We start from the raw sequence: 22,081 nt of genomic DNA on the forward strand, positions 1-22,081 counted from the left end.
AGGTTAATTAATTTCTTAATATGTTTAGATCCAGCAGTCCTTCCATTCCTGTGCCTTCTTCATTAAGTAACTATGACATGTAGATGCAAAGTGTTTCTTATTTGAATTAGACATTTTAACAGAAGTTTAATAAAGGAGAAAATTCTTATCTGCTCCTTCCACACTGCAGGTGCTGAAATGATAAGTTCAAGCACCATACTATGCAATGCCATGCACGTATGATGGAGTATATCACAATGCATACTGATAGAGGGGTCTTTGTGTTTAATTTTAAAATACAAATCAAGGCCTAAGGCTTCCTTCCAACTTAACCAGTCTTGATCATTCCATGTAACTGTCCTCTATTCAACAACTTAGACGTGGGAAAACTGTAAACGCTATTATTTAAAACTAAGATTGAATCATGAGGAAACAAATGTTCCCAAGAATATTTTAGGTCTGGAATTCTAAACTTAGCAGTGCATTTGCACTTTGATAGCCCTGTTGTTGTTTAGCTTGGTTTGTTACATGAATTATATGCACTTTTTAAATCCCCACATGATTTCAACAAAAAGTTTTCAAATTACTCAGATTTGGGTACAATTTATAACTTCCCTAAATGTATCTTGGATCAGAGAGTCAAATTAGTTAAAAATTATTTCATATACATATATATATATATACACACACACACACCACACAGAAATATATATATCCTTAAAAACATTTTTTTTTTAATGTTTTTTTTTTTTTTTTTTTGAGAGAGAGAGAGAGACAGAGTGTGAGCCGGGGAGGGGCAAAGAGAGACAGGGACACAGAATCTGACGCAGGCTCCAGGCTCTGAGTGGTCAGTACAGAGCCCGATGTAGGGCTTGAACTCAGGAACTGTGAGATCATTACCTGAGCCAAAGTCAGACACTTAACCAACTGAGCCACCCAGGGACCCCACAAATAATATCCTTTAATGAGTCTAGTATATTAAAAGCAATGTTTTAGTATTATAACTGGATTCTTTATTTTTTTAAAAAATATTTTAAGTCTTTTTATTTATTTTTGAGAGAGAGAGAGAGAGAGAAAGAGAGAGAGAGAGAGAGAGAGAGAGAGAGAGAGAGAGAGAGAGAGAAAGTGGGGGAGGGGCAGAGAGGGAGGGAGACACAGAATCCGAAGCAGGCTCCAGGCTCTGAGATGTCAGCACACAGTCTGACATGGGGCTCAAACTCACAAACTGTGAGATCATGACCTGAGCTGAAGTCAGATGCTTAAATGACTGAGCCACACAGGTGCCCCAAGTTCTTTATCTTTTTATTACACGAGTACTACAGGAATTGATTCTTATTATAAAATATTCAAACAACATAGGATATTTAGAAAAAATGAGAATACTTCCCTTTGCTAACTTTTCTTCCCATTTTCTCTCCCTTCCCAAGAAGTACCTAATGCCAAATATTTGGTATAGTTTTTCCCTGTTCCTTTCCTATGCATTTACATGCACATATACTAACACATTTGTTTTTAAAGAAATGATATCATACTTTAGATGTTATCCTTTACCTTGTTTATTTTTACCTAACAGTGTATTTTGAAGAGCTTTTAATGTCAGTACAAAAAATTTTAGCTTGTTCTTTTTGATGACTCCATAATAATAATAATTTATTTAATCATTCTTTTATTGATAGAGGTTTAACTTTCCCTCTTCCTTGCTTTTCACTATGACACTGAATATCTCTGTACATATATCTTAGTATATATGGGTGGTTATTATTGTGGGATAATTTTCTAGAAGTGTAGCTCCTGGGTCAAAGGATATGAACATATTCAAGACTGAAGTATTCTGAGAAATTGGATTCACTGAAATCTCCTGATTGAGTTCTTGAGTGCAGATTGTTGACATTTACTGCTGCTATCAGCATGCATTACTCTCCCTAATGGAGTGGATTATATGTGTCTGTGATGAAAGTTTAGCATGCTTAGTATCTTTAGAACTCGGGGACTTGTAATCCGAACCACTCAACTCTTAGGCTAGGTGGACAACCAAATGGAAAGAGTGGTGTTGTGAACATTAATGTGACAAATAGTACTGTTCACTGACTCAAACTCTTGTATCTTTCTGAGATTTCTCAGAAAATCAGTTGTTAATTTCAATTTTTATTCATGTCTAAATACTTGTGCCATAATACTCAGGCCTATTATCATCATCATTATTATTTTACTTTTAATAATATATTTCTATTACAAACACATTTCATTTATTTGTGATTCTTATTCAATAGTTATTTGGGGCTTCAAACTGTAGCCGAGGCTGGGTTGGGAAATACACGTATACAAAAATTGAGTTATATGTTGGCAGAAGATTCCATAATCTTTTTTAACTTTAAGAAATCCTATGAGAAGGACCTTTGGTTGGGAGGTATTAATTATCTTATTGCCCTTAATTTTCCTCTGTCGACGTATCAATATTAAACAAATACTTCAGAAGTTTAGCATATCTGTACAGACCTGAGTTGACTAGGGATTATAGTTCCGTATCAAATTCACCCTGTCATTAGGGATACTTTGATAAGTTAGTTCAACTACTTAGCTTTTAACATTAATGAAGGAAAAGATTTTAGAATTCACCCTGAGCCTGAATGACTTGCCTTGCTCTAAACCATTGCCATGAACTCAACCCCATGCCAGATCAACCAGTTCACAAATGATGACTTTGCACAAATGGATCCTCACTTGAAATACTTTATTCTATAAAGACAAAGGGCAGCATTGCAGGTAGACATCCCTAAGTTTAAATCCCAGTTCTGGGGCGCCTGGGTGGCGCAGTCGGTTAAGTGTCCGACTTCAGCCAGGTCATGATCTCGCGGTCCGGGAGTTTGAGCCCCGCGTCAGGCTCTGGGCTGATGGCTCAGAGCCTGGAGCCTGTTTCCGATTCTGTGTCTCCCTCTCTCTCTGCCCCTCCCCCGTTCATGCTCTGTCTCTCTCTGTCCCAAAAATAAATAAACGTTGAAAAAAAAAAATTTAAATCCCAGTTCTACTTCCTACAAGCTGTGTGATCTTACTTACAGTTACTTAACCTCTCTGAGATTCGGTTTTCACATTTGTTAAACTAGACTATTGCTATGTACCCTAGTATTGTTTTAGGGATTAAGTTATATGAGATAAGATATGTATAGCATATGATATGTGCCTGACACAATAAGTGGTAACTATTATTACTGCTGAATGTGATTTGATATTTAATTCAAAGATTAGAATATTATTATTATTTGAATTCAGCCAGAGATCTTCTTTATTAAAAAGAATACATGTTTTTGATTGGTTGGCTAATTACTTTGATGTTTTAGGCTACCCAAATGATGAATTCATATCCCCAAATGACAGATATTATTAAACTATCAAGTCTCTAAATTTAGTACCCCAAATATTCAATTTAGTGATTGCCTAGGATAGTCGGGAAAGATACTGTATTTATATTATTCCATTGTCTTTTTTAATGTGAGAGCTCACAATACCTAAATACATAATGTCTAATTATGAATGTGAAATATGTAATGGAAATTTCTATATATGACATAAGAAATTTTTGTGTGGGTGACGAACAAAATAAAAGCTACTAAAATTGAATACAAGTTATGTTAAGTGGAGCTATATTTTTAAGTACCAGAACCTAATGAACACAAGTCAAATGGCTAACTTGTTTCAGAAAAGTTGTAAGATTTATTTTTAAAAACTTAGTTTTGGAGGCACATTTGCATTTGTAAATAACATTTTGCTCATGCATGATTTTTCATTAGTAAAACCACTAAGTTGTGACAGACTGGGAAGGGCCCATATGAAGAAGCTATATTTAAGAAATGCCATTGACACCTATATCTGATATCACCTTAATTAGAGTCGAGCTTTTTTGGTGTGTGGGTACCACTTTGGCATCTCATTATTTAAAAAATTAGCAAAAACCTCATTAAACAGCTGCTTTTCTATTTTTTGTTGACTTGTGTGAGATGCCAAACAATGTCATTCTTTGCCTAGAAGATTAAAAAAATTCAATCTGGTTTATATTGCAGGTTAATTTTAATGTATAATCATCCATGTAAATAGATCCTAGAGATTGGTGGTACTCAAAATAAATTTAAAATATGCAGAAGGAAATATATTCACACTTAGTACTAGTAATAAAATGGTAAGCCTAAGGCATTTTGTGTTTTTCTACAACCTATGTTAATTTTACTCTGTCTGTAGTCCATTTTTTTGTGGACTAATTTTAAGCACTTGGCAGTAATACTCAAATAGATTTTTACATATGCAAATATTTCAGAATAAATGTAAAAGTAATGAAAATAGACCCAACTCATACTTTTAAGTGTATTTAAACCTAAATCTTTCTAATCAGAGTAGCCATAGCCTTTGTATTGGGCCTTTATGAGTGAAATTGCTGGAATTTAAAGGGGTCCAGTAAATGGTACCCTCTTCTCCACCTGAATTTGGAGCTATTTAAAAGATAGACAAGGAGTAGAGCTTATGGAAGATCAAACTGTCACATTTATTACTGGTAAAGTTGGTATTTGAGTAGGTTGCTCATATCTGTGGGATACTGGGCTTTCCAAATGTGAATCCCAGAATTTAGCAGATTTGTGCTCCTAGTCACAGGCAGAACAAAACTGCCGAGGGAAGGACCTCTATCTGTAATATTACCACATGTCCTAGAGCCACCTCCATTACATGGGTTCTGTGGGCAACCTGGATTACATGAGAAATGGAAGGGGAAGCAACTGGACTTTGCATGCCCAACTTTTTCCCTGTACACTCACCAATCAGATAAAGCATTCCATCCCTCTGTGGGGGTGTGGAAACAGAGAGGAGTCAAGAGGATTATGTCCCTCTACATGGAAGAAAATGTCAGGGAAAGAGAATATAAATGTGCCCTCTACCAACAATGTTTCCCAGATTCATTCCTCTTAACACTTTGGACTTAGCCATAAAGACCCTGGGTGACCTATATCCATTTACCTGGAGGAGATCAACAGCTGGTCAGGGTATGCAGCTCCTTGTTAGGCTGCTTCACAGACAGAACGTCGGGTATCCTAATAGGGCCAACAGGGCACAGTGCAGATTCTGCTTACCAAAGGCACCTGGATAAGTTTAATGAATAAATGCTACCCCAATTTAAACACAAATTCATAGGAAAATTATGAGCTAAAGATTGAAACTGGCCACTTGCCTGTTGAAAAGCCACTTTGAGCTTCAGCAAGCTCCTGTGGGTAAAAAATTCCATATTTCAAATCTTGCTGAAGCTGAGGCTTAAAACCACCTGTCCCAGATACACCAGAAATCTTAAACACTGTGAACATTGTGCTCCCCAAGGTCTATTCCTTATCTTAAGATTCCTGATCAACACATCAGATGTCAGCATTTGAGGGTGCCATTAAGTGACACCTTTGTCTGAGCTCAGGGCACATTATACAGGGACTTATCTAGAGCTTCCACAGGTGAGGCGTGTCTGTGCCTGCACACTTGTCTCTCCTGCACACTTGTCTCTCACCAGTGTCAGTATGGATATGCTGCCATCTGCCTTAGGGACCCAGTGACTGTTCTTCTGTCTGAGCACTGAGTTCCATCCTTGCTCACCACTTCTGACAGTTCTCCTTTTTTTCCTTCTGCAGAAACTAATTTCCTACTCTCTGTTGGACATTCCAGTTATTTTGGTTATCTTTTAAAAAATCAAGCTCACCCTTGGTCCTTCCAGCTACCAGCTCATATCTCTTCTTTCTTTCATAATAAGATTCCTTAAAATAGTGGCCCATACTCATTGTTTCCAATTCCTTTTCTCCCATAATTTCTTGAACATCTGAAGGATTTTGTCCTCTCTACCCCACCAAACATGTACTTGTTGACATCCCACTGATCAACATATTGCGGAGTCTAATTGTCAAGTCTTACTATTTATCTTTTTAAAGAAATCTTCTACCAGTACTGATTTTTCTTATAATGCTTTCTTCTAGTGTCTTCTAGAACACCTGATTTTTAAATTTCTTTCTTACTGCTTCTTCTTAGCCTCTTTTACTTGTTTGTTCTCATCTTCCTGATCTTTTGGTGTTGGCGTAACTCAAAGCACAGGCCTTGAACCTTCTCTCCTTTCTATCTACATTCTTCTTGTGTGGCCACATCTAGTTTCAAAGCTTTGATTGTCATATGTAAACAGATCAATTCTATTTCCAGGCCAGACCTCTCCTCTGAATTCCAGTCTCATATCCAACTTCTTATTCGCCATTTCCATTTGGATGTCTCTGGCACCTCTACGGTCTTCTCTGTCTTGGTTGACCACACCTCCATTCTTCTACAGTCTCAGTTTGAAAACTGTGGAGTCATCCCTGAATCTTCCCTTTCTGCCACATTCCATTTCCAATCTTACAGGAAATCTTGCAGGTCACATCTTTGCAATATACTGGGGATCTATTTACCTCCCACTGCTTTCATTAACTCTAAAGCCCCCATCATCTCTCCACTGGATTCCTGCAGAAACTTCCCCATTGGTCAGTCTGTTTTATACCTTGCCCTTTTAGTCTATTCTCAACATAGCAACCGAAGTGATACTATCAGAAGCAGAACCAGCCATGGAAAGGTGGTATAGGGAAAGAGAATTCCAAGCAGAGGAGACAGCAAGGGTAAGGTCCTGAGAGAGAAGCTTGAAGTATTTGAGAGACAGCAAGATTGGAGAAGAGTGATTGAGGAGGTTAGTGGTAGAAGGTGAAGGGCAGAGAGCTATGAGAACAAGAGTGCAGAGTCTCGAGCCAGGTTAGGACTCTAGGGTTTATACCAAGTATACTGAGGAGTTCTTACAGGGCTTTGAGTGGGAGAGGCACATGATGGGATGTATTTTTTAAAAAAAGATTGCTCTGGCTTTTCTGTGGAGAAAATAGAAGCAGTAATGAGGGTAGGGAGACAATAGGAGGTTATTATTGTCCTCCATGCAAGAGATGATAGTGGCTTATACTAGGTGTAGGTGCTAGGTATGAATGGACAGATTCAGGACAAATTGAACATAGAGTCTACAAATGAGTTAAAGTAGTTGATAGGAAGTAAAGTAAAAAAGATAAATAAAGGATGAATATAAAGTTTTGATCTGACCAATTGGGTGAATGGAGGTACCATTCACTGACATGGGGAAGCCTTGGAGAGATGCACATTTGAGGGCATGTTTAATTGAAGAAGTCTTTTGTGATGGTTAATTTTATGTGTCAACTTAGCTGGGCCACAGTACACAGATATGCAGTCAAACATTATTCTGGATGTTTCTGTGAGAGTGTTTTTGGATGAATTTAACATTTAAATTAGTGAACTTGGTATAGACTGCCCTTTACAAAGTGGGTGGGCCTCAGCTAATCAGTTGAAGGCCTGTATATAACAAAAGACTGAGCCTCCTCCAAGCAGGGAAGTCTAAGCAGATGGCCTTTGAGCTAAAAATGCAACATGGACTTCTTCCTGGGTATTCAGCATGTTGTCCCACTCTGTAGATTTTGGACTTGCTAGACGTCATAAATGCATGGGCTAGTTCCTTAAGATAAATGTGTTTCTGTGTATATACACATCCTATTGACTGTGTTCCTCTGGGAAATCCTGACAAATATACCTACGGAGCATCCAAGTGAACTGAGAAAGGCAGTATATAGGAGTCTGGAACTCAAGGAAGAGGTCAGGATGGAGACATAAATTTGAGACTCCTCAGAATCTATGTGGTATTTAAAAATATGGACCTAGGGATGCCTGAGTGACTCAGTCAGTTAAGTGTCTGACTCTTGATTTAAGCTCAGGTCATTTTTTTGTGGTCTGTAAGATAGTGCCCTACATCAGGCTCTGTGCTGACAGTGCAGAATCTACTTGGGATTCTCTCCTCCTCTCTGTCTGCCCCTCCCCTGCTCTTTCTCTCTCTCTCAAAATAAATAAATAAGCATTAAAAAAATAAAAATATGGAGCTAGATGAGGTATTTTAGGGAGCAAGACATGGAGAAGAGAAGGAGACTTCGAACTAAACCAAGAGGCTTGCAAAGACAACTGAGAAGGAGCGATAGTCAATAGGAATACAGGAAGAGTATGGCAGCCTTAGAGCTAAGCAACAAAAGTCAAGAAGGAGATAAGCCAAGAGGCTGGAGGAATATGAAGAGTAAAAATTAACCATTAGATTCAGCAAGATCATCCTTGGTGGCCTTGACACAAACCCTTCGAGTGAAGTGATTTGGACTAAATACATGGAGAGAATGAGTGTTAGGAAAGAAAGATAGCTAATATAGAAAACTCTTGAGAAGAGTTTTGCTGAAAAATGGAGCTTGGAGGAAGATTTATAGTCAGTAAGGATTTTTTTTTAACTATGAAAATTAGTGCATTTTTATACTGCTGCAAAGAGCATCAGGTAATTGGAGGAGAAAATAGCAGGTAATTGTAGGAAAAAAGTCGAACAGGTAAGAGAGTGTTCAATTAAATTCATAAATGGAGGTAGTGGCCATCCCCAACAATAGGAGGAAGGCAGAGTTTATGGAAATATAAATGGGTATGTTAGTAAGATTGCTGGCAGGAAGATGAGATAATTTTCTTCTGGTTTCCCAGTGAACAGAAAAGCAAGGTCATCAGTTGAAATGAAAAAAAAAAAAAAACCCAAAACTGGAGATTTGAGATAGAGAGGAAGTATAAAGTTGTCCTCTTGGATTGAGAGTGAATTTTCTAGAATTGCTAAGCAATGCTGAAGGCCCATGTTAGAGTTTTAGTCATATATTTAAAGTATGACCAGTCAGCCACTTGTAGTAAGGCATGAAGTAAGGGAATACTTGGGTGAACCTTGTACCTATGTTTTTGCCAGTTGAGTATGTGTAGAAAGAGAATATGAAAATGGAGTGTGTTTGCAAAGGAGTAATCCTGGTGATGGACTACAGAGTCTAATCCAGGAACGAGAGATATGAGAACACCAAGGAGGTAATGGGAAGTGCAAATGATTGAGGTCAATGGACTCCAAATGCTGTCAGAGTCACAGAATTGCACTGTGCCTTAGAGTAAGGAGGCTGGATGGAGAGGGGAATGACGTAACTGGAATCTATAATGTCTGGGCTTCTTTGTATTAGGAAAGAACACTTGCTACTAATTATGATTATTCCAATTTTCAATGTAACAATTTATAAATCTGTTAAGTTTTAAAAATTTAAACCCTACTAGTACAACTAATACATTATTAATAAAGCAAAACTGTATTAGTTATAAATAAATTCCTTTTAAACATTTAGATGTTAATTTCAAACACGCACAAATCTCTAAACATTACAAAAAATACTGTGATTTAACATATCAGTTTCTTAAGCGCTTCTTCTACCTTAAACATCAACACAAATAATTACAATGATAAACATTTGTTATTTCATTTATGGTATTTCAAAGTAGCAAAATGATAGGTTTGCTTCTTTTCTTTCTTTGTACTTGTTTCTTTACTTCTCAAGTTGTCATTAATCATGTCAGATTCAAAACAAAAAGGATAATGTTTCAGACCAGCTGAGATGTTTGTTTCTGAACTACTGAACAACTGGTTCTTAGTTGGGCCAGAAGACTGCCAAGCAGTTGGGTGTTCCCAAAGCAGCAGCACTGTGGCTAATGGGCCACAAGTATTACTACTGTACCTGTTAGCTTGGCTTGCCATATACCTCCCATAGCTTCAGCTGGCAAGAAGACAATGAGGGGTGCCTGAGTGGCTCAGTCGGTTAAGTGTCCAACTTTAGCTCAGGTCATGATCTCATGGTTTGTGAATTTAAGCCCTGCATCGGGCTCTCTGCTGTCAGTACAGACCACTCTTTGGATCCTCTGTCCCCCTCTCACTGCCCCTCCCTCACTTGTACTCTCTCTCTCAAAAATAAATAAACATTAAAAAAAAAAGAAAGCAAGCAATGAATCCAGATGGATTCAGACAGCAAAAGCAAGCAGCATAGTGTCAGCTTCCTGTTTCCCTAGAACCACAAGATGGCACCAAATGAGAGTCCAGATTACATGCATGCTCTGTTGTAGAGGAGCCAACTTTAAAACATAGCCAAGCAGTTTTATAGTCCTACACAGAAGCCTGCAGCTGTACCCTAAGGGAGGGTCAAGATCAAAGTCCTGTGCTCAGCTGGAGCTATGGAGATGGATGGGAAACAGCCTACTGGCAGTCTCTCACGTGATAGTGATGAGGCACTGTCTCCTGGTGTCTCCTCATCACATTTATTTCCCCTTGCTGTGTGAAAAATTGTGGGACATTCTGCCAAGATTGGTCAAACTGCAGTTAAGCTTTGCCTCGGCAACTTACATGAGGAGTTGCAATATCACCAAGGCATTATGGTAAGTCATTCTCCTATGAGGATCTGATTGTTACCTCAGATCAAAGCCTTTTACGGTTACTACTTACATGGGAGTAGTAACCTAAAGAAAGAAAATCATTCTTTACAATTCTTTGACTAGTCTCTAGTAATTGTGGCATTTACACTTATCTGTTTACACCCTTTGTTTCTTACACAGATACATATAAATGTGTATGTACTGGCTGAACACATGAAACTGCCAGTTTTTAAAACATTAAAAAAATTATTTTAGAGAGAAGGAAGGGGCAGAGGGAGAGGAAGAATCTTAAGAAGGCTCCACTTTCAGCATGGAGGCCGATGTGGGGCTCAATCCCATGACCCTGGGATCATGACCTGAGCCACCCAAGTGCCCTAGAAATTGCCATTTTTGTGAGTCAAAATGACCATCGATTTCAGATTTAATAATGCATTTCATAGACAAGTATGTAAGTATAGAAAAAACAACATCTATATATACAAAAGCCCAAATTTTTAAAAATGGAATTTTAAAAGTGGCCATATTCTAATCTTGCTACCTTTCTTTGTATTGTAACTGGTTAAAAATATATCATATTAACTTCTCCCTTTATGAATTTCACTATAGATTAATGGCATTTCACAGATTTAAATTTCTTCAAATACTTACCCTATTTTGGTATTAAATTGTGGTAACAGTCTTCGAGAGCAACTCCTTTGTAGTTTAAGCACTTTAAAAAGTGATTTCTGGAAACAATATATTGTAGACCTAACTATCTGGATTTATTCCTCACCAAAGTCATGGGATCAGCACATTTTCCTGGTTCTTTTGGAGAGAGAATGGCATTAGAGACTATAATTGGGGAGCTAAGATGCATGAAAACCAGTAGTAGGCAAAATACTAGTATTGTGAGGTCATTACTTAAGTTTCTAAACCCTTGCTTCTATAATTGTTAAACATTGAATTGACCACTTGCTTAGTGACAGTGAAGTGATTGACATCAAGATTTCTGATGTGGTGCAGTGCTTGGGGATAGTCTAGGAGAGGGTGTGAGTGTGAGAAAGAGTAGCTGGGGTGACATGAAGGGCAAAATCCTTGAGAGGGAAGATTTCTGTGAACTGAGAGTCCAGGGTGTTGGACAGATAATTTGTGAGACATTAAGAATGATGACAGCATTAGTAGCAGAGAAAATGGTGAGCCAGGGGATAAAATCTTCAGTCATTGGAGTTCTGCAGATGACTGTAGCAACATGGAATCGTGAGTAGTGTTCATTTATAAAACGTAAGTTATCATAGGGTTTGGATTATTGAAGGAGGGGACAATGGGATGGAGCTGGGGAGAATACCTACACATCATCATTGCCAATGTGATGGGTGAAAAATGATGTTTAATTGTGCTTATATTGATTTCTTTGATGAATAGTGAAGTTTAAAATATTAATTTGGATTTTCATGAATTGTTGTTTTCTTATGTCCTCAGTCTATTTCTCTGTTTTTTTATTATTGACTCTTAAGAGCATTTTTGTATTTTAGGGTTGTTCAACTTTGCCTGCCATAATTAGTTCAAGTATTTTCCTGGTGTGTGTGTGTGTGTGTGTGTGTGTGTGTGTGTGTGTGTGTAGGATTTGCTATAGGGATTTGACTTTGTACAGTTACGGAAACTAGTTCACCTAGCAGTTGTCTTTATGTCTGATGCCAGAGCGTGAATATAAGGGGGGACAGAGCAAGAACAAGCTGGAACCCACAAACAAAATCAGGAGCCCAAGGGGACCAACAAAAGCCTGGGACAGTTCTTGTTGCATCACATAGTGTTAGAACTAGGGTGAGGTAAGGGGATCCTAGAGTGCAGAATTAAGGAAGTGTGTGTGCTCAGGTGTGTGCAGTCATAAAGTGGTACTTGCATAAATCTGAGAGTCTGGCAGCCTCGTTAGTTGCCTTGCTTTCCTCAGCCTAGTGCTATCCGTTTCAGATCTTGTTGGTGTGGTCTGCTTCAGAAGCTAGGGACCTTGGTCTTGGCCTAGGAGTCAGAGAAGCTGAAGAAGGATCTAAGAGAAGGTAGAACAGTTGCAGGTCCAGAGCTGCCTTATGCCAACCAAGTGAGTCAGCAAATCACTGATAAAGTGTGAGTTGCAAAGTAGCCGCTACTTCACCTCCACCGCCCAAATCTCACCCAAGAATCTCTCTCAGGATACACACAAATGGGAAACATACAGGAAAATGAATTCTTGTAATGGTAGTTTGGTCTACCCAACTTGACACATCACAAACCACTACTTAACATCTTAAATTCTACCTAATTCTACTTAAATTCATCTATTTACTCAATTAAAAATCCGGGAAAATTTTTGGAACTTGATTACATGTTTCTGTGGTTCATCTGGAAGAATACATAAGAAGAAGAACTAGAAATGTTTTCTAAATATCATGAAGAGTTCTTTCTTCATCAGGTATCAAAACATACCGTAGAGCTGTAGTAATGAAAGCTGGTGGTGCTTCTATAGGAAGAGACATGCCAACTGAGCTGCAGGGAGACTGCACAAAGATGACCATGTATCTATGTCAATTTTGTGTATAATGAGAAGGTTTTCTTTTTTTTTTTTTTTAATTTTTTTTTTCAACGTTTATTTATTTTGGGGACAGAGAGAGACAGAGCATGAGCAGGGGAGGGGCAGAGAGAGAGGGAGACACAGAATCGGAAGCAGGCTCCAGGCTCCGAGCCATCAGCCCAGAGCCTGACGCGGGGCTCGAACTCACGGACTGCGAGATCGTGACCTGGCTGAAGTCGGACGCTTAACCGACTGCGCCACCCAGGCGCCCCAATGAGAAGGTTTTCAATAAATGAGCAAAAGAATATTTTTTTAACTGAAGAATATTGGGACAGTTGTTTAGCCATTTAAATTTTAAAAATCTTGTTTTTCCCCTCATTTGGAAATCAATCCCTGATGGATCACAAAATTTAAATGTAAAAAGTAAGACATAAAATTATTAGGGCTGAGTACTTTTCTAAGCATGCCATGATGTGAAAATCAGAAGTGTGGAACTGACTGCATACAATTTTGACTATATGGACTACAAATTTTATACAATTAAAAAATACTGTATACCAAGCTGAAAGGCAAATAACAATTCACAAAAGTATTTGAACAACTAAGCAAGGCAGACAAAATTGACAATCCCTAATACATATTGTAAAAATGTGCTTTTTGAAATCAATAATAGAAAAATAGATGACCAAAACCATAATAAATTGACAATTGACAAAAGAATTAAGAATTCAAGTTACTATTTTAAGCTTCACTATGACTTCAAGAAATTAATATAAACAGCATTTAGATATCATTTTCACCCATCAATTTAGCAAAGATGAAAAAATTCATAGAACTTGGTGCTTGCAACAGTAAGCTTCATGTTAGAAAAGTAAATGAATTTGATCATACGTTGCTTTGAGAGTAATAAACAAAACTCTTCTGGAGGGCAATATGTATTAAAATGTAAAGACAGTCCTTTTTCATGAAGACACAGTGGTACAAATCTGCCAATATATACACTAAAGATTGCTTGTTCAAGTCTTAATTTTAATAGCAAAAAATTGAAGATAGCTTAAATATCAAATAACCTAAACATACGTACATCCAATACTATTCTATGCAACCATGTAAAAATGTATTTAACAACATGAAAATATGCATACTATCTTGTTAAATGAAAATATATTGCACAATATGATCCTGTATATGTAAACTTGGAAATACAATTTTACATGTGCTAATGTATGCATAGAGATGGAAGGATGCTTACAGACAAATTAAAAGTAGTTATCTGAATGAAAGGCTGTCAGTGATTTTTACTCTATGTTTTTGTGATTTTCTTCATTTTCTTAGTATTTTTAGTAGACGGTGAATATCTGTAATGTTTTATTTTTATTATTTAATTTTATTATTACAAAAATAAGCGAAACAACACATTTTCATTCCAAGTGAAAATGCGCTGCATTGAAGGATTAGTATTTTATGATTATTGTTGTTGCTGCTGTTATTTTACTCCCTTTTGTAGATTTTCAAAGCTATGGATACCATTTAGGGATGAGTAACATCTCTATTGGATCATTTATGCCACTTCCTGGGTTAGTATATATTCAATCCCTATGGATTTCAAAGAAAATATGACCTGTCATAAACACCAAATGTACAAAGGCAGGACAGATTCTCTAGTATCTGCCATGAAAGAGCATCAAAAATAGATTCTGATTTGCCTGTCACTATCATGAAAAGTAAATGGAAAGATTACTTGGTGTTTAACTTGGGACATCTGATATCAATTGGGCACAATCCATCTCTCAGTTTAGAGTAGTTATCCCTCAGTCTGCTTTCAGACCTAATCCCTTAAAAAAAAATCTTAACAGTTTCCAGAGTTTGGTCTTTTTCCAATTTTCAGGGCATAAGCCTTTGGGAAAACTTTAGATCTAATCTTCCCTAGTGCCTTTCCTTTTCCAAAAAGAACAGAGTATTTCCTCACATGTGGGATTTTTGTGGTTATCATTTATCACTTTAGGCTTTCAACCACAAATTCATCCACTATTTTGTAAACTTCTTAGTCTTTGCTATAATGTATAGGAGCATTCTTAAAATAGTTTTCTAGACTGGTACAACCTTAAAAATAATAGAAAAATCTCTTGAATTGTTAAAAATGATCCAATTGTCTGCTCCAATGATGTAAATGAACACAAAGTATTAGATGTGAGAGGCATGGTTCTTTGCGCAGTGAGTCATGTTATAAAATATTGTGTTCGTGCTATATTAGACGTGGGCTGCATTCAGACAAAGGAGGAATAATTGGCATATCCTGACTGATTTTAATAAGGATTTAGATTTCCCCTCACCACTACCACTTACTTGCCTTCTGATAGTCTTGTCTACAAGCTAAAAAGATTAAATCTAGACCAAACCACTGCTAGTGCATAAAATAACAGGCTGAAAGATCACCCATTAGGAATTGCTCCTCGGGAGCCCCTCAAGGGCTGATTTTATTGGATAACTCTGACCTGATGAAGAAATTGAGATTTCATCACGTCTGTTCATGACACTAAATTAGCTGGGGCAAATAACACCTCCTAGAGTTTCCTTGATACATTTGAGAGTGGTTTATAGACCCCATTGCAAAACAGTTCACTTAGGGACTAAAACTAAGTCAGACAGCTCTGGGATGGACAAAATCCACACAAATGCAGCCAAGTTCCAAGGGTCTTATTAATCACAGTGAGCATAGAGCAAGAATGTAGCTTTTGTGAAAAATACAAGATAATATTTTAATGTATCCAGAAAGTCATTCGTCCTTGATTCTTGGCACTGGTTTCTGTATTTTCTTTCAGTGCAGGAATAAGAATGAATCTTGAAAGAGGATTCAAGTTGATTTTAAAGACAAGAAAAATAGATCCTTTGAGAAGAAACTAATAATCTTGCTTTACTTGGATTAAAGACAGAGAAGATAATATCTTGGGGAGATATTCACTGTGTCAAGAGAACTTGGCTAGACTTGAGGAAACACATTTAGCTAAATAAACACTGGAATAAGCCAAATGGGGTGATTGAAGTATTTTTGTCCTTTGAGATCAATTAACTGTGGAGAAGTAGTCATTTGTTTTGAATAGCTTAGATTCCCCTAAACCAGAAGTCAGAGAGTGAATTGTAATCCTTTTCAAGTTCATTGTCTGCTCTGAGATTCTAGCAAATAATTTACTTCTTATTGTATGTATGGTGGAAGAAGTCAACAGAATTTGAAAATATGATACTTATTAAATCATGACTATGCATAGCATTCTTTTGTGAAAACATGGGATTCATTAGATCTCTATTTATTACTTACAGTGTTTAAGGCCCTGTATTACTGGTTTTGTGAAATAAAAATGTCTTAACATCATGGTTACTTCTCTACTGGAACTTAATATGCCTATAGGGCATATATACAAATACTAATGCATCAAGGCAGTATGCGATATCTTATCAGAAGATAATACCTAATGGGCTTAGAGTATAATGAGAAACAATCACTCTTAAATAATAATGATGATACTGATAACAAGAATGGCATAGCCCGTAACTATGTGCCAGTCATTGTTCTGAGATCTTTGCATGGAATAATCTTCATAACAACCCCATGAGCTACTATTGTTCCCACTTTATAGATGGTGAATTAGAGGCACAAAAAAGTTAAGTAACCTGCTTATAAGTGGAAGAACCAAAATAAGAAATTATATAGCAGTAGGGATTTTGATGAATAAAGTTGGAGTAAGATAATGAAATCAGAAATGATAGAGCTCATCAAGAGAAGAAGGTGGTGTTAAGGAGAGTGTGTATTCAAAAATGAGCGGTCTCAATTGTCTGGGAACGATGTTCATGTTGTGCAATAGTGACAGTGAGACTTGGGTGCTGGGGAAAGGAGTTTGGACTCCAGTAGACATTGGAGAAGCAATGAGGATTTTTAAACAAAGAGGTGCTATAACAAAAACAGGACTTCGGGAAAATAGACTTGTGGAATGAGAGGAGGGGGGAAACTCAAAAGTTGAGAAATAATCATCTGTGATTAAAATTGTGGAGAATTTTTTCATTCCAGATGCACAGAAGTATTTTTTATGAGTTTATAATTGTTAATAATTAAGAGGATAGAACATGGCAGAACATTATTGCAGGGATGACAAAAATAGGTTTCCTCTGGCATTCCAAATCTGATTAATTTATAGTGGATGCATGGAGGGTTGTGTTGTGAAGGATTCTGAGGCCACATCCAGGAATAGCAGGAAAGAGTGCAGCGTCAGAGTGGGGAGAGCCAGCATAAATGTCAGCTATTTGTCATTCATGCTCTTTGCCTTAATGCCTAGTGTTGTGATGGGCATGGAAGATTTATGGGGCATTTTACTCAAAGCTGTGATCGGGTCAAAGCTAACCCAAAGAAAACGTAGGGCATATAAAGATGACTGACCAAATATAGGCTCAGAAGACCTGGGTTTGAATTGAACCTTGCTGCTTACTACCTGAATATTTCAGGACAGGGCACTTAACCTTCCTGAGCTGCAAAAGTTGTTTTGTGAATGATCTCAAATGAGAACTACATTAAGTTCCCTCTGAACTCTAAGACACTAAGTAAAAGCTTTAGATAATAATTTGACATATGGAGTTAAACCTTGCCATGAAATTTAAATTTTGGTGCTTTTGAGAAGTTAGCTAGCTAGTCAATAGCTTGTGAGGCTTTAGCACACCCATTTCTACAGCTTTTGACATCTTTTTGCAGAATTGAGTACTATGAAAAAAAAAACGTATATTTTCTTGATGGGGAAACCCTGCATTCCCGCAATTAAAGGCTTTCTACTCTTCATAAACACAATACTCTGGCTTAGATGGCAATCTCCAGCTAGAAATTAAACATAGGTGATGTATTATTTCTCTAATAGAAATGCCCTTCTTGTTAGGTTCAAAGGATCCTTTGTTAATAAAATATTTGAGACTATATCTATGTGATGCCAATACCACTGGCAGTTGTCTTGATTAAAAAAATTGATTTAGTGGGGGGCACCCTCAATTGGTTTGCCAGTTGAATAAACGTTTAGACCAGTAGCCCCAATTCGGCAAGTCCTGAGCTTATCAAATTATATCATTCCCAAAATAAACAAAGTTGTAGTTGCCTCAGTCAGTTCCTTAGCACTTGAGTAGTGATGAAAGGGTCATTTAATATCAACAGTGACCTAGGACAGCAGAGGGAATTAGCTGTTCCCCTGATGCCATATTTGGCTTACCTGATGAAATATAAAGATGTGGTCCAAGTTCTAGGGGCAAATAAGATATTTAACCTGCCAAGCATGACTCAGAGCTTCTGCATCTTTAATGCCTATTTGAGACATGGATAGTAATACTCTATTTTTAGAGACTAACAAATGCTGAATAATTGTGGTTTGTGCTATTTTCTAGAGGACAATGCTTTGAAATATGCCCTGTAATTCTAGTATATTTTATCTCTCTGTATGTAACAGGTTTGCTAAAAGTTAGCCAATGTGCAAAGGCAGAATAGAACAGGAGCAGGGAGATTCTAACCTTAGGCTTTTTGTCCCTAAGATCCCAACAGCTGAGTGAGTCTCTGATCTTCTCCTCAACTTATTCAACTTAGACTTATTCAACTTTAGTGTGGTGTAGGTACAGCCTGAAGAGCATAGAAATTATACTATTATGATTAAATCCTAGGTAGGCAAAAATTTTAAAAATATCCTAATGTTGTCACAGGATGTAGATACATTGATTCATAAAAAATGAGTTCATTTTATATATTTTTCTGTAGAACTTCTTCACATAATGATATTCTTCATTTCTTAACAATCTTTCCTTTTGGTAAGTAGTGATCAAATCATCATGTCTAATCACTGGATATGTTCCATTATATGTAAATTCCATTGTATTATTTTATTCTTTATTGTTGGCTGTTTACATCCAACTTTTGGAGTTGGTAACAGTCCTGTACCCACGGCTAGCTTCACATCAATTCTGGGCCCATTTATGCTCTGACTGGTAGAGTATGTCCTTCCACACACCAACCACAACACTACATGAAATCATTCTTGTTTAATCTTTGTTCTTCTGATAGATCAAAACTGGAAACTTATTGTTGAAGTTTCATTTCTTTTGTTACTAATAAGAATGTGAGTGTATTTTCCTAAGAATTCTTGCCTATTTCCATCCTTATTCCTTTTTATATTGGATGGCTGCTCATTTTTTCTTTAACAATTTGTAAGAACATTAACCTTACTTTTAAGGGACCTTAAAGTCCCTTTAGAGAAGGAAAGTTAGGGACCTATTGATTCCTTCTCTAAATATTCAGTGCCTAAAATGGTGTCCAACCCATAATAGGCATTCAATAAATGCTTATTACATGTTACAAATAATTTTTCCTAATTTTTTGTTATATCTTAACATTATTCATTGATACTTTTTGAATTCATAGAAGTTTTAAGTCACTGTTTCTTGACATCTTCAAACAAACATCTGCTTCTGAAAAACATGAAAACCATCTTTAAGATTGCTTGAGAATTTCAACACAATTTAAATAGCATAACTAATGCTCTGAGCTCTGGCTTGTGGGGGAGGGGTGTGTGAAGGCAGATGTGGGCTCAATTCCAGGCTGCCACTTACAAGCCTGGTCAAATTCTTTAACCTCGTTGAACTGAGATTTCTTATCTGAATATTAGAATACTAATAATTCCTATCACATAGAATCATTATGAGACTTAAGTGAGAATCCTTATAAAGTACTCAGCACTGTTTTCAGAATATGCAAGCTGCTAATAATGTTACCTTGGTACTAATAATACCGATGATAAAAACATCTCTAAATGTCAGTCTTCATCTTTAAAAGGAGAATAGTGATGTCTACCTTGTATGGTCATTGCCTGGCACATGTTAAACACTCAATGAATGACAGTTAAAAAATAAAAACCAAAGCTAGAGTAGTTTTAGAATTCATATACATGAAGATTCTGATATGCTTCTGTCTATGGGAGAGGCCTTGCCTTTTGATCACTACCTCCTCTCCTTTGAAAATGATGGTTGATGGTTTTTAAATTTCTATGATAAAAACTACCAGTTTTTTTTCCATTGAGGAATCTGCCTTTGAATTCAAGTTTACAAGTTCATATTCACACCAAAATTAAAAATACTCACTGATCCTTCATTTTAGTTTTATAATCTTATGTTTTATAGTTAATTTTTAGTTTAGCTTGAAAGACATTACATTTTAAATTATGAGGTAAGGAGGTTCCAAATGCTCCCAGGTGGTTATCAATGTGTCTTAAATGTCCTGTTTTGGTCAATAACACTTCAGCTTTTCTTGATTGATTTTTTAAAAATCATTGTAGGCTTTTTTCCCATGTATTTTCTGCATTTCTTAAGTACATTTTGGGTATTTACTTTTGTGTTGTTATTATGAATAAGCCTTTTACCTATTATATTTTGACTGATTATAATTGATATTTAGAATATTTTGTATGTTTATTTTTTTAATCTGTTGCCTTAACCATAATGTTTTTATAAATTAAATTTGTTTAATATTTTTTAATTGATTATTTGGCATTTTCAGGCATACTTGCAAATTACAATCACATTTATAGTTTTTTGGCTAAAATGACATTGCTTTGAACTTACAGGACTTTGTTAGACAATAATAGTGATAATAAATAGTCCTGATTCTCTCCTCACTGTTTTAAAAATAATTTTTTTAATGTTTATTTATTTTTGAGAGAGAGAGAGAGAGAGAGAGAAAGAGAGAGCATGAGCAGGGGAAGGGCAGAGAGAGAGAGACAGAATGCAAAGCAGGCTCCAGGCCCCACACTATCAGCACAGAGCCCTACGTGGGGCTTGAAATCACAAATTGTGAGGTCATGACCTGAGCCGAAGTCAGATGCTCAACTGACTGAGCCACCCTGGCTCCCCTCTCCTACTATCTTAACACTAAGCATGACATTGGTTGTTGGTTGGAAATAGGTTTATAAACCTCTCCCATATTAAGGATATAGGTTATATTCCAATCTTATTGAGAACTTTAATCAGAAATAAATGTTAAATTTCACAAAACGTCTTTGTAAAAGTCTATCAAGATCTGATTTTTCTTTTTTGGTCTATTTGTATAATAGTATGTATTTTCATCTTGCTAACCAATGCTAATATTCAACAATGCTCACAGTACTTTAATATCCCTCCTGTGGTGACGGAGTTTTATTCTTTTGTTATATTTCAGGATTCTTTGCTAATATTTTAGGATTTTTACATATATATTAAAATGTATATATATTTTGCCAGACTTTTTGGATTATACATCCTATTAAAAAATGAGATTGGTCCAAATTCTATCTATATTCTGTCTTTGTCAAGTTTGGGATTCAAAATTATAATAGCTTATTTTGAAAAATGAAGTTTTCTTTTCCTCTCTGCTCTAGAAGCATATAAATAGGATGAGAGTAATTGCTCCTATGGGTTTTATTGAAATTGGACCAAAAAACCCTATCTGAGCCAATGTTTTCAAGGTTGTTTTTTTCAAACCTGTCATTTTGTTCTATTTGTTTGTACAAGTTGTCCTTTTTATGGACAAATTTATATAATATATGTTTTTCTTGGAAAATTATCCTTTTTATTCAGTTTTTCAAATATAGTTGGAAAACAGAATGTTAGTAGTGTGTGTGGTTGTAACTGGTTTCATTTAGCAAGGTTTAATAGGAAAGAGAATAACATAAGTAAGAATTAGTAGGTTTGCAAGAGAAAGGATGGGGACTAGAGTCAGTCCAGAAATTTAGGATTTAGAGGGATTGGAAATACCCACTGCCTACAGGCCCCTGTTATGGACTGAATATTTGTGCCCATCCCTCCCATCCCCCTCCCCTAGTTTGTATGCTGAATTAATCCCCAGTGTGAAAGTATTTGGAAGTGAGGCCTTTTGGAGGTAAGTGGGTTGTGAGGGTAGAGCCCTCAGGAATGGGAATAGTGCCTGTATTTAAAGAGACAGGAAAGAACTTCCTTCCTGTCTCTGTTCTCTGCCATGTGAGGAGACAATGGAAGACAGTGAGCTGCAAACCAGGAAGCAAGCTTTCACTAGAATCTGACCATACTGGCACCATGATCTGAGATTTCCACCTTCCAGGACTCTGAGAAACCAATGTATGTTGTTGATACCCAGTCTGTGGTACTTTGTTACAGCAGCCTGAACTGACTCAGACAGCTTCAAAGGGAAGAAGTAAGTTTTTAAGTAACAAAAGGCCATTTGTG

Source organism: Prionailurus bengalensis, chromosome B2 (genome assembly GCF_016509475.1).
Source record: "Prionailurus bengalensis isolate Pbe53 chromosome B2, Fcat_Pben_1.1_paternal_pri, whole genome shotgun sequence".
Lineage (NCBI taxonomy): Eukaryota > Metazoa > Chordata > Mammalia > Carnivora > Felidae > Prionailurus > Prionailurus bengalensis.